The sequence below is a fragment of the Cupressus sempervirens genome, chromosome 2 (genome assembly GCF_028749045.1).
Source record: "Cupressus sempervirens isolate cs-2001-9-10 chromosome 2, ASM2874904v1, whole genome shotgun sequence".
NCBI classification, from domain to species: Eukaryota; Viridiplantae; Streptophyta; class Pinopsida; order Cupressales; family Cupressaceae; genus Cupressus; species Cupressus sempervirens.
Window position 1 is genome coordinate 530,051,515 of NC_143119.1, and position 19,379 is coordinate 530,070,893.

Below are 19,379 nucleotides of genomic sequence, written 5' to 3' on the forward strand. Positions count from 1 at the left end.
TTGGGGGGTGATCGTGTGGGTCCCGTAGGCTACTTTAGCCTCGTAGATGTCATTAAAATCTATCATATCATATCATATCACCTCTACCAAAGAGTTAATGATTATTATTGAGCATTGGCATCGTAGAAAACATTGGAGAAAAGATTTATTATAGATATTCATAAAGAACGGTTATATGAAAGTTGTTTGGCAACTGAGCCAAGGCATTCATCATGACTTTGGGATATGCAAAGAAGTTGTCATACAAGGATGAAATGACCCTGACTAATAAGGTCACTTAAAACCCAATGCTTAGTCTTAAAACAATTTGTCAAAACTGGGCATGTACTGAATACTACTGCTGGAAGTAATTTCCTGATTATCGAAAATTGTTTACAGAACTAACACTATTTAATAGATGGTGCCCCAAACGTACTATACTAACTAAGACAAATTTACAAACAGTTGGTGAGAAATGTAAAGATATAGCTGTAAACCTAAAAATTTGCCATAATGCTGAATACTGAAACATCTATTATTTAAATCACTCCTCCTTCATATGTCTGTTTATTACAATTAATGATTACTCAATTATGTCCTTGGCCTAATCTTAAAAATTGATATGCAAACATAAGAACCTGAGAATGTCAGCGCTGCCCAATTGCTGAGGAAATTCTAAAGTCGAATAGACCTGTACATGAATACTCTAGTCAATATTTAATTCCCAGCTGGAACAGGCTTGGACTTAGCCATCATAATCCTTGCCATTAGTGCCGATGAATCTGAAGTGAATCTTCAAGATGTTCTTGACCCACCTACCAATACTGCTGTAATAATTCGCAACCTTCAAACAATGCCTAATCTAACATGAACTGAATCCGCTTGGTGTCAAGGAAGACGAAGCCCCAAATTGCATGGAATTTGGATCAATTATGAAGGCTGGGTTGCTCCCGCACAATTCTGTTCCTCTTAAACTTCAGACTGCATGCTAAGTCCCTGTGTCTTAATATGAACTGTATAATGGTCAGATTAAGACCTCTGATCTATTCTGACCTGCTCCTCTCAACCCGTCCACACTGCTGTACCCGTACAGTCCTGTGCGATTTTAATATAATTTACAGACTTCCAAAAACAGCGCCCAAACTAGTATGGACTGAACCGCCTAGGGATATTAGATAGTCCTTTAAAGCTTAAATTGAAACTCTCAATCAGTTCTGTGGAAAATAAACAAATTTGTGAGCATGAACCTTAGTACGGCTCTAACCTGTACGGCCCTGTTCAGCAAATAATCTGCTTGGTATTGGGTGTCGAACTTGGTATGATTTGAGGGTTAATGTATAACCCCTCTCAGACATAAATTCAGACTCCCTCGCAGTAAGAAGTTATGAATAAAAATGTGCTTCCAGCTTCTTTCAAATTTCTCCAGTTCTGCGATGATTTGTGTAGACGGCAATTAATTCCACTCTAACTAATCTTCCAATGATCAACGATCCTCAAAATTGGCCTTAGGCCACAGATTTCGTCCTGATGAAATGACTGTGATGTCACCTCCAATCTGCAATAATTCAGGTGATATTTCACACCCTCAAAATTGCGTACCAATTGAGAGTTATCGTTCTCAATGGCCAACTATGACAATTGCAGAAACCCTAGGTTCCATAATGCACCTGTGATTAAATCACAATCTGAAATCAAAAGAGATAAAACAACTGCCTCATTCGAATGGAGCCCCAAGGTGCCTATTTATTCTTTTCTCTCCACCTTCTCCAGAGACTTCTAGAACATTTTTGATTTTATCTCTTAAGTGACTTTATTAAATATTTTATAATCCAAGTCACTTTATTAAATTAATTAAATATAAAGTTATCTTTTAATATTTATTTATTTGATAACTTTATAAGTAATTAACTTAATATCACTTATTTATTTAATTAAAATGATTAATTAGTCGTCCTCATAAAATATTCATTATTTTGGACAACCAAGTTAATCAAATCAATTAATCAGACTGCCTCCGAAAATTGGGGATATGACAGTCCGCCCTTCCTGAAATTGCTTGTCCCCAAGCAATGGTTGAACCATGAGCCCAAACAATCCGCTCGGATCCCAAATGACAACCTGTGTAATATCCCAATCCTCACCATACTCCCGTGGAAAAATCATCAATACCATCAGCTGAGAAACTACACTCAACATCCAAACAACTGACAATTCTGATGAAATCATCTATAAACCAACTGTAGATGGCGATAGAAAAAACCTTTCTGTAGAACTCAAACCAACTGAAACATCGATTCTATCAATGCTCAAGTCCCTGTCCAATTGACACCTACACCCAACTACACTATGGATATGACGACAACAATAGATACCTGAGTCACTGCCATCAAAACCAATCTCTGATAAACTGTGTCGGGTGTGTCGATACTGCAGGCTGTGTATCTTGCAACTACCAATTCTAATTTCAAAAAATGGTGCCAATTCATCCCATAATGGATGGTAAGAAACTGAAGCTGATCTATACCTGCGTGAAAACAAATCTTCCATTTCTAGGTCAAAAGAAAAATGATGAGCGTACCTTACCGCATAATACCGGTAAGAACCTCCAAACTCTGCTACTGGCTCATCACTGAACTGGGAATCAACAGATGGCTCCAATCTCCGACTCCGAGTGACTGTAGGCTGGATAGGATCCCGTGCATTCTGCTCAACAAACCCTCCCTTGAGATCCCCGTGAAGTAGCATAGTAGAGAGGACCACTATAATCTTCTCAACCAATCTGCAAATAATACTAGTATCTTGGATGAGAACACCTTCTGTCACTTTATACGAGTCCAGACGAATACGTGCACTATTCAGCAAATACTCCATGAACGGTTCAGTGCAATAAAAATTATACGAGGAAGCATCAACATACTCCCCTGCACACCACAACTGATCCTTCTGTGAAGGTGGCTTACCCAACTGTACCACACTGACATCTATCGGAGAAGAATCAATCTGGAAACTTGACTCTACTGGTATCCCAAACTCATTAGGACCAGCTACTACCAAATCCTGAATATGTGTGTCAGCCTCAACAATATGCTCCTTAGTAGCAACTACGGAAGTGTGCTTACCATCATCCACCTCAATGGTCAGGTGAACTGGTTCTGGGGTTGGTTTTGACTGCAATTGCTCCAACTCCACAATCACCTCTTTTAACTGAAATTGTGACTTCTGTAGATCTCGCTGTGTGTCCTCTAAAACCTCAGTAGCCGCTATGAGCTCCTGGGAAAGCTCACTCACCTCTTCTTCACGATCCAAGAGTGCCTCATAAGTTGTACTTCCCCACTCAACCAGGTGGTCATGGTCAGCTACCAATCGTAAGTAATCTTGCTTCAAAATCCGTACAGCTTCACGCAAGGCATGAATCTCTGCCAAAGAAAAGTAACCACCGCTGGACTCATCCATCATAGAAGTACCCCAAACAGTAATGGCCAATAATTGACGAGCAGTATCAAAGTGCTCACAAGCGATAGCAATGTCTCGCTTACTAACTTTCAACTGGTTAGTCACATGATGGCTCTGGCTAAACTGTCTCCTACAAACCTCTTCTAGTGCTCTGTCTAAAGGAGTATACTCAAGGTTACTGGTCTCAGGATTATGATCATCCATATTCTGCGAATCAACTCCAAAACTCGTATCACCATCCAAAGTTTCAAAAACTGTAGTACTACTGTCAAACTCCTCTGTACCCAAGGAAGTTGTCAAGGAAGCTAACTCTTCAAAACTGTTCACAGCATCCTCCTGGATGTCATCAAAACGATCCTGGGACTCATCTGTACACACTGTCAAATATGAAAAATCTTCAACACCTTCCAGCAAGAACGGTCATCTGCATATATGAACCAAACCCAACAACGGTGTATAAAGACTAATACCAACATCGGTCAAGCTGCTGGCACAAAGAAAGACAACAATGGGTATTCTGCTAATCCAGTCCATGATAGTATTTAAACAATCACTGCTACTATTAAGTGTTCTCCAGTCAATTGAATCCCAAACACTGCTGAAACATTCTTGAGTCCATATCCGTAAACAAGGAACAACTGGTAACTCAAGCAAACTACTTACCTGAGTAATGTGATCAATACCAACTAACTCCTCATATTTGTTTGACATTGTCCTTGTATCCTGGATGTGAATGCAAGATGAACTCGTATCATTATCAGCAACCACATATGAACCGCCTACTGCAAAAAACTGAGTGTCAGGCGCGCTAGATGAAACTAAGCTTAGCTCTAATCCATGCTTATTCCTATGTCTCTCCCAGTCCTTTAATGCCAATGGAGCATTCACCAAAGTTGCTCGAGTGTCCTCAAGCTTGCGAGAAAGCTTGGCAACTTTCTCCTCCTTCCTCCTCAAGGCATTTGAATAGTCTTTGACAAGTCTCAGGAGATCGTCACGATTTGATAGAAGATGTAGATAACTCAACTTTATCGTTCCCATTCCTTCTCTAATTGTCTGTAAGTCAACACAAGAGAACTTTGCCTGGACTCTTTTTTGTCTATCTTGTAACTGAATCATTTGGATGTGATCCTCTAACATGTCCCACATCTTGTCATGATGAGATAAGGAAGTCACAATACTATCTTCACTTACCTTCAGCTGGCTGGACAAATTATGTGAAGTACTGCCAGTCTCAACCTCATGTGACAAAGCGTCTAACTGAGCCTGGTACTCTCTCTCAGCAAAATCATGAATACTCAGTGTTTGCTCATCTCTACCTGGTATCTCACCATGCACATCCTTATCATCATCTGAACTCACTGCTCCGCCTGTTGGAACCAAACCATCCTGAGTACCTGAGACGTCACCCTTTGGCAGCCTGTATACAGCTGTCTCAACTTGAGTACCAAGTTGACAGTTACTATCCATCAGCGTAATATCCTTCACCACTTCTTCCTGTGGCTGAACTGAAACCTCTGACTGATTGCACACTTGTTTCTCGAACTCCTCATTAAGGTTCCTAGTAACATCTCTCACTGTATCAGTCAATGCTTTGTGAGAAGATTTTCTAAATCGAAATCCAGTCGACTTATCCACCTTAGCTGGGTCGGACAGCCTGTCATTTATATGGTGGTACTTAACCAACAGTTCAGACATGTTATGCCTTATTTTCCTAAGCTCATCCTGAATGTCTGAATAGTCCTCCTTTCCACAATTTCGACTCTGAATACTGTGTCTATCACTTGTCCAAGATTGTGTCCTCGGAGACTTTGTGTTGTACTTGTCCATTCTGGATAAAGTAGAGTGCTGATCACTCATGTAATTCGGTTCTCACCCCACAGGATGGCAAGAAAACCACTCTGATACCACTGAAATGACCCTGACTAATAAGGTCACTTAAAACCCAATGCTTAGTCTTAAAACAATTTGTCAAAACTGGGCATGTACTGAATACTACTGCTGGAAGTAATTTCCTGATTATCGGAAATTGTTTACAGAACTAACACTATTTAATAGATGGTGCCCCAAACGTACTATACTAACTAAGACAAATTTACAAACAGTTGGTGAGAAATGTAAAGATATAGCTGTAAACCTAAAAATTTGCCATAATGCTGAATACTGAAACATCTATTATTTAAATCACTCCTCCTTCATATGTCTGTTTATTACAATTAATGATTACTCAATTATGTCCTTGGCCTAATCTTAAAAATTGATATGCAAACATAAGAACCTGAGAATGTCAGCGCTGCCCAATTGCTGAGGAAATTCTAAAGTCAAATAGACCTGTACATGAATACTCTAGTCAATATTTAATTCCCAGCTGGAACAGGCTTGGACTTAGCCATCATAATCCTTGCCATTAGTGCCGATGAATCTGAAGTGAATCTTCAAGATGTTCTTGACACACCTACCAATACTGCTGTAATAATTCGCAACCTTCAAACAATGCCTAATCTGACATGAACTGAATCCGCTTGGTGTCAAGGAAGACGAAGCCCCAAATTGCATGGAATTTGGATCAGTTATGAAGGCTGGGTTGCTCCCGCACAATTCTGTTCCTCTTAAACTTCAGACTGCATGCTAAGTCCCTGTGTCTTAATATGAACTGTATAATGGTCAGATTAAGACCTCTGATCTATTCTGACCTGCTCCTCTCAACCCGTCCACACTGCTGTACCCGTACAGTCCTGTGCGATTTTAATATAATTTACAGACTTCCAAAAACAGCGCCCAAACTAGTATGGACTGAACCGCCTAGGGATATTAGATAGTCCTTTAAAGCTTAAATTGAAACTCTCAATCAGTTCTGTGGAAAATAAACAAATTTGTGAGCATGAACCTTAGTACGGCTCTAACCTGTACGGCCCTGTTCAGCAAATAATCTGCTTGGTATTGGGTGCCGAACTTGGTATGATTTGGACTACCGAGGGTTAATGTATAACCCCTCTCAGACATAAATTCAGACTCCCTCGCAGTAAGAAGTTATGAATAAAAATGTGCTTCCAGCTTCTTTCGAATTTCTCCAGTTCTGCGATGATTTGTGTAGACGGCAATTAATTCCACTCTAACTAATCTTCCAATGATCAACGATCCTCAAAATTGGCCTTAGGCCACAGATTTCGTCCTGATGAAATGACTGTGATGTCACCTCCAATCTGCAATAATTCAGGTGATATTTCACACCCTCAAAATTGCGTACCAATTGAGAGTTATCGTTCTCAATGGCCAACTATGACAATTGCAGAAACCCTAGGTTCCACAATGCACCTGTGATTAAATCACAATCTGAAATCAAAAGAGATAAAACAACTGCCTCATTCGAATGGAGCCCCAAGGTGCCTATTTATTCTTTTCTCTCCACCTTCTCTAGAGACTTCTAGAACATTTTTTTATTTTATCTCTTAAGTGACTTTATTAAATATTTTATAATCCAAGTCACTTTATTAAATTAATTAAATATAAAGTTATCTTTTAATATTTATTTATTTGATAACTTTATAAGTAATTAACTTAATATCACTTATTTATTTAATTAAAATGATTAATTAGTCATCCTCATAAAATATTCATTATTTTGGACAACCAAGTTAATCAAATCAATTAATCAGACTACCTCCGAAAATTGGGGACATGACAAAGGAGGATATTGGCAATGTGGAAATGTCTAGTCTATTTGATCCTCCTCACATTCTCCAGGCCAAGAGAGCAATGGGAATTAAAGACTGTAAATAACATTGCACTTGGGGAATATGTGGAGACTATGTTGGTTGGATTGACTAAGGAGTTTGGCAATATATAGGCCTGAGCACATGAAGCATATACAGTGGGATGTGGAGTAATGTCTTAGTCTAAAACAAAGATCAAGAATATACTAGAAATTTTGTACATAATATATTACTAGATGGATCTATGAGTCCATATGGAAAACCATCAAATAGAAGTAAAAAGGAAGATGAGTGAGTGATTGGAAATTCTAATAAGTGGGAATTTACATTATGGGAGGGAATGATAATCAATGTTCCATTCCCATTCATGTTGAGGGATAGGATCACTGCAAATGTAATAACACTACTATTGTTATAGGTGTGTTCCAAATGCAGATTTGAAGACTTATAAATATGAGAGGAGACATGTCTCTAAGATTAATCATCATTAGACAATAATAATATATAAACAATAATATGTTGATGTTAGTTTTTTATCACTAAATAACATATAGCAATTGAATATTTGATATAGAATACCAAACACTCAATCCATCTCTTGAAAAATAAATACTCATGAAGACATGAGAAAAAACTTCAATGTTCTTTACACCGGTGGATACTAACTCAGTTATATTAATGTGATTTGTTGGTTAATCATGTAGGTGGCTTTACATTGTTCATTCAAAGATTGTCAAACTCTCTTTGTGATGGTGATGATGTTTGGCTTTGTAAAAGTATATGAGCACCAAATAATGTTGATGACAATGATGGAGGGTATGTCCACCGACAATGCTCTAATTTTCTAACTTGTTCCAAGAATTAATTCCAACTACTGCACTACTCACTACTTTACTTCTACTCCTATGAATGGAAAGATTATTAGATGGATGGAGACCAAATTAGATTAAATCTTACAAGTAGCTCTACCTCCATAGATGCAATGATTCAAGGGAAAAAAGATTAGATTACCATGCAAGACTTCCTAACAAGATGCTATGATGCTAGTGACCTAGTTTATAGATCCCTATCAAACATCCACTAATATCACCATACAACTATCCATCTATTCTTACTCTTGCTTAACAATTTTTTTCAAATAAAATATATTTTAACAACTTCAATGAATTTAACTCTAACTATTGGAAGTAGAAACCATGCAATAACACCAAGTGTTCTTAGTCACCATGCAAGACAGAACAATGATAAAGAAGCGATTTGGTATTATCTAAAGCAACAATTTTCTTCAACCCTTTACAAATGAGAGCAAATGGCCTTATATAGGGGCCAAAATTACAACCAACAGTAGAGATTAAGAGGCAACATCAACGATCCATATATTAAATTCCAAAAATCCTAATTAAGGTTGCCACCCCATCGACCAATGAGAAGATGCCACCTCATCAATGGACCAATGAAAAAAGGAAAAGTGGCAACCAATAAGAAGGCACCAAAATGGTAGCCAATCAGAATTATAAACCTATCCTGCCCAAGAAGAAGGAGAAATTGCCACTTGGGCTTACATCAAATGATCCTCTAATATAATTCTACCCTTTTCTTTCATCTTTTAGCCAAGTAAATGAACTTGGCTAGCCTGTCATTGACTTCATTCATTGGAGGGCAAGGCATATGCTTCATCTTGAGCTTAGTTGAATTCATCATGTTGCTCGTTGCTTGCAGTGTCTTCTCATGATCTTTTGCATATCCAATAAAGGCATTGAGAGAGGCAAGGTGCCCAAATGCTTCTTCTTGATGGAAACCTTCCCTGACTCATCCAATCTTGATTTAAACTTTGTCTCATTGACATTCTCCTCTTTGATATCTTCAAAATCAAGTGCAACCCCAACATTGCTCATCATGGTTGAAATGGAAGTTTCAACGTTTGGGCTATGCTGCACAATCTCATTATGTATCTCTTCAAGTATCCTCAGTCTAATAGTCAAGGCAACAAACCAAGACTCTACCATACTCATTCCTCATTCATCTACCAACTTTGTTCTCTCTAAATATCTCTCTAGTAGCTTGATAAATGCCTATAGCCTAGGAATGGCTAAGTCCTTAACTGGAAGGAAATCCTTCCACTCCCCTTCAAATGCTTTGAATTTTTCGCTAATAGCCACCAATGATGTGAATGTTGAGATAAAGGAAGGCAATAAATTTCGTCCATCTTGAATTATATTATGGATCCAATCTTTGATTTCATGCAATTGAGTCGATATTTGTTCTATGTTGTGCTTATTGTCTTGCAAAAGGGCTGCCTGATGCAACTATTAGATAGGTTGGCAATCTCTCCAATACTTGTTTTTAGCCTCCAACTATACAATCCTCTTGTTTTCCTTCCTCAATCTTCCTCTAATTGAAACCATGCCTTCCTGGATCTCCTCACATTTCATGTCATCTATGATTCTTCCCAAGTTATGCTCTACTATCTCATACTCGGGTGGAAGCATAAACCTGTGTCACCCTTTGTGATATCATTGGGCGTTTTGGCCGAAAAGCTTTCGGTCGGAACAGTTTCGATCGGAATAGTTTCAGCCGAACATATGTGGCGATTTCGAGCGCCTATGTGGCTTGTACCGTTCCGGCCAAAACTGTTTTGGTCGGAATAGTTCTAGCCAAAGCCCCAAGACATAATAAAATTGTCGTAAATCTTTTGCGGCTATCATTTTCACTGTTGCGATTCTTAGGTTCCCGGAGAGCAGGTCAAGTGTTTCGGTCGTAATTGGTAAGTGGCTTTTTCCTCCTCACTTTTTAATATTTTTTTAACGTGTTTTTTGATTAATAGATGTTAAATGTACTTAAAGTAGTTAATTTTTACCTATTTTGTGAGTGAAATATTTAAAATTGTTTATTTTTTAATATGTTTAAATTATTTTAATTATTTTAATTATTTTAGATTGTTTAAGAATGGTATTTAAATTAATTTGTTAGCAAAAATGTAGTTAAAAATGAGATAAACATGTAGAAAAATATTAGTTAAAAGTGTAGAAAAATATTAGGTAAAAAAATAGAAAAACATTAGGTAAAAATATAGAAAAACATTAAGTAAAAATGTCAAAAAAATTAGTTTAAAAATATAGAAAAACATGAGGTAAAAATGTAGAAAAACATTAGTAAAAAATGTAGCAAACCTTTAGGGGACATTGTTCATTTTCTAACATAATCTGATGGATCTAGAGGTGAAACAATAATCTCTTATGGTGAAATTAATTTTGACATTAAATGCACTTTCTAACATAACCCTATATTAACTACAATCATAACCCATACCACATTCTAACCATAACATAGGCCCTCTACTAACCGAATGAACCACACTAAGATATTGATGTTGTTCATTTTAACTACTAGTTATTGTTAGGTAATAATGAGTCTTACATTACCAAACAACACATTAAGATCATTTAAATGATATGTTTTTAGGTACGTTATCCATGCATTTGTGTCTTAAGGGGACAGAGGAGTCATAATAGGTCATACTATTTTTTATAGGTTCTAATAAGTCTTAATAAGTATTATTAGGATATAATAGGTCTTATTAGGTAATGATGATTCTTACATTACCAAATGACACATAACAACCTCATGATACATTTCTAGGTATTTTTATCCATATATATGTTAACGGGACCTAGGGACTCCTACTAGGTCATTACGTCTGTTATAGGTTCTAATAGGTATTCATATGTTTACTAGCACATAATAGACTGACCTTACTATCAACCTTAATAAAACTATACCCCATTTACTTTATTAACATTCTTAACTCTAATTCAAGCTACTAAATTAAGTCATGAGTTCTAAATTGTAAACTAACATTTGCTAACTAAACTCATTTACTTATCTAGTAACAAATTTTTCTATCCCTATGTCCTAACTCTCATCTACACTCCCCATAATCATCAAAGCATTTACATCAAAATCTAGAATTTAGTCAAGAATTATATTTTTTTATTGCATGTATACATGTGTACACTTAATTATCATTTAATCAAGAAATTTTATTTTATTTTTATTGCATATACACATGTACATGTACGAATATTTATTTTTCACATTTGCATGAGCACGTTACAATGTACATTAGATATGGTCTTTAAGATAATTTGTTTTAAAATACATACATGTTACATGATTGAATCTAGCACCATACATTTAATGTTGTGTATTTATATGTACGTGTGTTTCAAATTAAATTTAACTTTTAATTATTTTAATTTAAATACACTTGTATGTTTATATTTGTGTATATATGCATGTGCAGATCTATAGATATTTATCACTCTTGTAGCTTCACATTCATATCCTCATATTTATTTTCATATATACATTATGGCATCCAGTTCTGGGGATCGTGCTCCTGCATCCTCAAGGGATGCCAGTGTTCGTGGTGGGGGTCAAAGTGTTGAGTCTGGTACAGCACACAGATTGACCTCCTCCACTCATGATAGATAGCAGTTATTTAGAGATACAGTTGTGAGATTATCTCGTGCTATGCAAGTTTTGGATACCTCACTTTCCTCTTCTACCACCCTCCCTAATAGGGAGAAGGTCACAACGATGCAAGAGGAGTTATTTCATATGATTCAGATAGTTGAATCATACAACCCTTTTGATGATATGAGCATTGAGACATTTTATTCTTCTTTATCTCACAGTGTCACTGGCACTATGAAGTACACACAGATTGACACTGAGGTTTCCACCGGCATTGTGAAATCCATGTTTCCATCTTATACAGATCATTGCAGAGTCAAAGGCTACTCTATGATGAAGTGTACTGATCCACTTGTTGCACCATTGATGTATCCTCGTTGGTTGGCCACTCATCATAGATGGCCATAGAAGGATGAGTTTCCTTTATATTTCTGCAAACAATTGTTTGCAAAATTTCATTTACACTACAATGTTGACTATATAGATTATCTAGGGCATGTTGGGTAGGCTCAAGGGAGACTTTCTGGCAGATTTAGACTTGCGGACACTCCTGCGCCCATTAACAAATAGGCAATGGTGGGTCCAAACCTTTTGGTTATGCCGAGAGGTCCATAGATGACTACTGCAGGTGAGAGTGTTCCTGATGACACAATTAGGACACCGATTTTTTTCGAGCATTGCCACCATTGCCACACAGTTACATGAGATTTCTTCTGATCGATGTGGTAGATATATGCTATGGTCTTGAGGTACCGCTCCCACAACTACATCATCTAGCACACATGTTGATGATGATTATGGAGTTGCAGACATACCTTCTCCTATAGACATTTCTGCAGTCTTAGGGGTGGATGCATTGCATCGTTTAGCATCATATTTAGCATCTGATATTTTAGATGCATATCAAGCAGTATCTACACTCTCAGGGATTCCACTTCATGACATGAGCTCTCAGATTAGTCATATTTTGTCACGTACATAAGTCCAAGAGGATTCACAGAGGCAGGAGGACATTCCTACACCTTCTACTGCTCCTGCTACTACACAGGTCCAAGCTACAGCACCAGCCCCAACTACTCAAGACCCTACAACACCCCCCCCTCCTCAGGATCTCAATGCTAGATAGCTTGGTCTATTTACTTCCATGCTTTCAAATTAGGGCCGCACTATTGACTTGGACGCTGATACTATTTTTTCATTACATGATTCAGATATTAGTTAGATTGGCAGAGCATTACATAATGCTACAGTAAATATCTCTATATGTTTAGATTTATTTTTCTTATAGTAAATAATATGTTTATATGTTTAAATTTATGTATATGTGTGTGTTTGTGTATGTGTTATAGGGTTTGAGTGATAGTATGTTACGTTTTGTTGATTTGCAGACATCGACAGATCCTACACCTCGTGAGTCCCAAGTATGTTACAATATATATATATATATATATATATATATATATATATATATATATATATATATATATATATATATATATATATATATATATAAAATTTGTTTGTACACATAATTAAATGGTTCAAGTTATCATTTGACACAGGGTTCAAATGCAGCTGATAGACCCTTTTGGGGACAAGACCCAGGATCAGGAGGGGGGATGTAGCTGATTAGATCATATGTGGCCTTTTATTTTATTACACATATGTTATGTCTAGATACATATTTATATGGACACTTTGATGTTTTATATGTTATTTCCATATGCATACATTTTATATCCAGACACTTTGATGTCTTATATGTTATTTTCACATACATGGTTTATATGGACACTTTGATGTTTTATATGTTATTTCCAGATATGTGTTTATATCATGGACACTAAATGATTTTTTATATGTTATTCCCAAATACATGTTTATATGGAGATTTTGATGTTTTATATATGTTATTTCCAGACATTTGATACATGATCTATTTTTATACATTTGATATGAGTACATTATATTCTCTAGATATATGCACATGTATGTTATTGATCTTTTAATGTACATGTCTATCTTATTGATCTTTTGATGTCTTAATCTTTTATGTAACTTATGTATGTGTTATGCACATGTTTCTATATGTTATTCATCTTAATGCCTTAATCTAAGTGTAATTAACTATATATTTTTAATGGCCCATGTATATAAGAATATAACATTTACATGTACATAATAACATATAAAGACTATGATCACCTAGAAAGAATGCATGAACTACAACATTTAATTAATAAAAGTTAATATACATATGTATATGTTTTCAATATTCATGTTTATACATACATGTTATTGTTTTTAATGCCTTAATTTAAGTTTAATTAACTATACTTAATGACATGTCTTAATATAAGTATAATTAAATTCTATATATTTAATCTAAGTATAATTAACTATATTTAATGACATGTCTTAATTAACTGTATAATTAACTATATTTAATCTAATTATATTTAATGTCTCATGTATTAACTATATTTAATGACATGCCTTAATTAACTATAATTAACTATATTTAATGACATACATTCTTAATTAACTATAATTAACAACATTTAATTAATAAAATATAATGTATGTAATATGTAACATAGTTCATATAACATATACATGTAAGAACATATAAAGAGTATGACCTAAAGAATGCATGTTACAATATTTAATTAGTAAAAGTTAATACATGCAAGAACATAACGATTATATACAAACATAAAGAATGTATCATATAAGAACATATAAAGATTATATGTACATAAGTACATAACAACATTAACAATCATATGTAAGAAAACATAAACAATGTACATATAAATACATACAAATACTAAAGGGGTTGTCTTAAGGAGAGGTCAGGTAAAAGGTGGTACTAAGGGGATGTTCTAATAGGTGGTCTTAAGGGGAGGTCCTAATAGATTGTTTTAAGGGGAGGTCCTAAGAGACCTGGTCTTAAATGAGATATCCATGTCAAATTTAAATAAATATAACAATACATGTCTAATTTTGCATATCCAAGATAAATGATCCAATGTACAAAAATTTATTAAAAAAATATCCTATCAATATTAAATATGAAAGTATAAGAGCTATACAGGCATAGCTCAACTAGAGCACCACAATAAGTACATAGGTAAACTAGAGCTCTACAAACAATGTATTGTTAGGATCCTCTCTACTTTTTATTATCTCTAGAAGTTTTTCATGTTCTTCAATAGGCAATTTCCACTTTTGATTTTCATGACGTCCTTTTCTTTGTATTGCTTCAAATTGTAATTTGGTTGCTATAACATGGTTATTGTAGTGTAAAACCTTTTCTCCAGGCTTGTATTCAATAAATTCAATACCACTATCAATTACCCTTGTTTGTTGATAATATGTTCCTTCAATAACAACTGATCCAATTGGATATGACTATTGATCAGCATCTATAGTTCTTTCTAGCAACTTGTGTTTTGCTTTTGTGCATCTTAAAATATAATAGTCCACATTTTCTGCATTATCTGGTAAGGCTTGAATTGCAAAAATATCTCCTGCATGTATATAAAAATATAGATAAATATAAATTAATTTAAAAACAAATACACATGTATATTAATTTATATATATGTATATATGCACACAAACCTGCCATAATTAAATCAAAAATGCGCTCATAATTAGCTAAATATACAGGATCATGAATGTCAATGTCAATGTCAACATCTTCAAAAGGAGGCTTTCTAACTATCTCCTTCAAATCCCAATGTGAAACATATCCATTCCCAATATTTTCACATGCACTCACTAGATTGTCTTTAATGCAGTCATCACAAAAACATGTTTTCTCTCTTATTTTAATTACTGGAGTTTTATGGTTTCCTATAGTCATCATTTGATGTAAACTTCTAATACCAGGAATCGTTTGACAATTGTAAAGATTAGATCGATCTATATTTGCTACAAATACAAAAAATAATTGTCATATTTCAAAATAAATATTTAATTAAAAACTCAACTTGATTTGAAAAATACATTAAAAATAAATATAACTTAGTTCACCTTTCACCTCCCAAAAGTAATGCTTATTGTATTCAGTATCTCAAGTAGCAAAATGAACTTTGCACCATTCACCAACTTGATTTGCGCTCTTTATCCTATTACATGTATGTACATACAATATGCATGTATATATAAAATTTAAAATATATGCTACTAGAGTATTAAATATGCACATTTAAAAAATGCATATATTTACTTGCAAGTTCATGTTGTTGAAGCGCACGTTTTATACATGCTCCTGCTCCATCATGCTCCCCTTTTCCGTGTCCACTTTCAAAAAAATTCCATAAAAACCTAACATTGGTTCTAGCATGTTGCATTGCTAACCAATTAAATGCTTTTGCATATTTGAATTGTCCTGTGAACATGAAACATGATAAGTATCTACAATTATCCGTGTACATATATCAAATAGAAATATACATGTCCAAATAAATATAAGTTAAAATAAAGTGGAATAAATGTGTAACTATTTCATGTATACTAACCTACACATCCATTAGACCAAATCTAGTGCTCTAAAATATTTATTCCATGATTTCTAAGATCTTCAGAGAACATTGCAAAACAATGAGCCACATAACTCCTATCATGAACTCTATCATCACTAATATAGAAATGAACCTCTTTGATGATGATGCATTCATTTTCATCCAATCTTTCTATCTGATCCACCTCAAATTGTGCATGTCTATAGGTCACTTGCACAAATATTGCAACTTGTTCAGAATGATAATATTGACCCTGGAGCTTTGTATGAGGTGAAAATGTATAATTCTCAGAAAAATCTATAACTGAAAGTATAGAACTAGGTGGAAAACAATTTTTGGAATCACTAAATTGTTTAGCTTGCCATTGTGCACCATGACAATGTTGGATATGTGGATATATCAATGGACGGAACTTGGTCATGAACTCATCATAATGCAAATCACTCTCCTTCAATACAATTTTTTTGATTCATCTCCTCTATTATCTTGGTATGTCTCATATTCATATCTAATCCATGAAATTGGTGTGGATTCATTAATATTCTCAACTTGCATAATTTCAAAAAATTTGTGTAAATTTCCACAATCTTCACACTGATTTTTGATGCATTGCACTTTGAATTCATCTGAATCTTCTAATTTATCACATAATATGGACCTCACAAATTGTGTTGTACTGCTAGGGATGACCAAATTAAGATCAAGTACTACCATAACTTTTTTAAATGATTGCAAGTGTAGACCAAATTCAACATGATTTCTACAACAACAAGTTTCATGCATCTTATTTATGCATACAAAGGAAGGACGTAAACTCTCAAACATTCTCTGACATATTTTGACATTTGAAAATTCTTGTTTGAATGCTTCAAATAATTCACTTTGAGTTATATCTATGAAATGTTTTGGATGTTCAATTTTGGCCCCTGTTTCTTGATCTTTAATTTGTATAGTATCACACCTATTGGAAGAAACACGAGAATGTGTGGTCCAAAATTCAATAACTTATCTTTTTACTTCTTCAGAAATCTTATCTTTTCGAGGAACTCTACAAATATTCACCCAGTTATTCTCAATGTTATCATCTAACATATTTCTCCTCTTGATGTATCTCTAGACAGTTCTTCTAGATATATGTAGTACATCAAAAATTGCACGTACCTGTTTTCTATGTGTCAATTTTCTACTAGATTTAGTACTCATCAATGCTCTGCATGCATTACTCAAATCACCTCCTCGAGTTGTGTTGTCAATTTTGTTATAAGCATTTTGCAAGTTTTCAACTATTGTTTTATTAATATTATGTGCATGGCTTATCCTGTTATCAACACCCAACAACTCTAAAACAGGTCTCATATCTTTTCTCCTAAATAACTTGACAAATAATTGTGCCTGTCCAAATATACTTTTATCCTTGAAATATTCATCCCACATGTTCTAACAATGCTTTCTGATAGTGTTATCATTTATCATATCTTTAGATGGAATTTGGTTAAAAAATAGTTCTTCATCCAAATCCATCAAATTTTTTGTGCTTTCTAATTTGTCTCTATCAATAGAACTGCCAATTTCTTCCTCTTCATTACTTTTATTTTCTTCATGAATCTCATCCTATTCAAGAATTTCAGTAGGTTGGTTTTGATTATGTTTTGTATGGCCTTTCATTTTGTCATCTCTTTTTCTATCATATTTCCTTGATCTTTTCCTTTTACTACCCATTGAATATTTCAATCTATAGAAACAAAAACAAATAAATTTAGATTTCACTAAATATCAGCTAATGGTTCAATATATAATACATAAAAATAAAAATAAGTAGACAAGAAAAAAATCACCCTCAAAATATTCGATCCTTTGCAATATTGATTAAATCCGCAGAATAGTTGTTGAAAATTGCTTCAAAATTAATTGTCTTTTGAAAATCCTCTTCCAATTTTCGTTGTCCTATATATTTAATTTTTTTAAAAAGAAAAATAAAATTATTTTATATCAAACAGTGACATTAACCGCTGGCGGTTTAATCTACTGACAGGGGTTTCGGCCAAAACTATTCCGGCCGAAACTGTTTTGGCCGAAACAATCTATGTGGCATCATATGTGGTAGCCAAACAAGCAAAAATCAGAACTTTTGTAAACATCTAACTTTGAAGACCAATTTGACCTACTAAATTGAAGTTTTTTTTAAAACTTAAAATATGCTTTTGTAGTTCTCAGAGTCACGATTATGATCATATAATTTTTTAAAAATTTTGATTATGAATAATATGTTATAATTTGAAAATATTACAAGTAGCTATCTTAAGATTCAGGAAGATGTCTATTCAAAAATAAGAAAAAATAGTAAATCATGTTAAATTTTTTATTTATTTTTTAATGTTGCACTGGAGGAGAGAGTCTTCTTCAAGAATATGTAATTTGTTTTAAAAAATATGTAGATTTGATGGAAAAAGTTTGACGGGAGAAAAAAACTGTCAATTTCTAACAACTTTGACTTTGACCAGTTATAACTTCAAAAATATTAGCCGAATTTCAATTTATTTTTTTCGGTGCACTAGGTATACATGTTAACTGTAACATATTCCAAAATCAAACCAAAATATGAACATTTGCATATATTTGTTTGACGGGAAAAAAACTCTATATTTTTAGTATTTTTAAAAAATTAAAAAATACACTTTAAAAATTCAAAAATAAATAATTTTTTCACTCAATTTAAAAAATAAATTTATAGACATAAACTTCATCAAATTTTACACATTTCATTAGTTTACATCATCTTCAAATTCTAAACACAAATGCCACTTTTATTTTGTTAAAGTTGAAGACTTTAAATTCTGATATCACTTCTCCTTTATAAAAGGTGACACAGGTTTGTGCTTTTACCCACTCTTGGTCTACAACTTCATCTACTACCTTGCTAACCTTTGATATAGCAATCTAAACTTTTCGATGACCCTCATCATTGCTCTTGATTACCTTTGCCATCGTTTCTGCAATTGTCTTTGTTTCTCACTATCTTTTTTTTCCACTAACCCTTGAATATCTTCAACTACTCCTATGGTCACCACCTCACCCCTTGGCATAAACATTTTCCTTAACCATAGTGGTGCAATGCATCTTCCCAAATCTGAATTTTGTTTGACTAGCAAAGCATCACCAACAGCCTCAGGTGCCTGGCTTATTTCCTCACTATCAATTGGTCTATCCTCTTCTTTACTAGTGACTATCA

General features: G+C 34.3%; 1 long non-coding RNA gene across 1 annotated transcript in view; it reads left to right on the forward strand.

Annotated features, from left to right (window-relative positions):
* Positions 1 to 13,476, forward strand: part of LOC149573292 (uncharacterized) — a 33,356-nt gene extending 19,880 nt beyond the window's left edge. Inside the window, exon 2 of the long non-coding RNA XR_016359654.1 lies at positions 13,181 to 13,476. This is a non-coding gene — a long non-coding RNA (uncharacterized LOC149573292). The remainder of the gene's footprint in view (positions 1 to 13,180) is intronic.
* Positions 13,477 to 19,379: the final 5,903 nt, after the last annotated feature.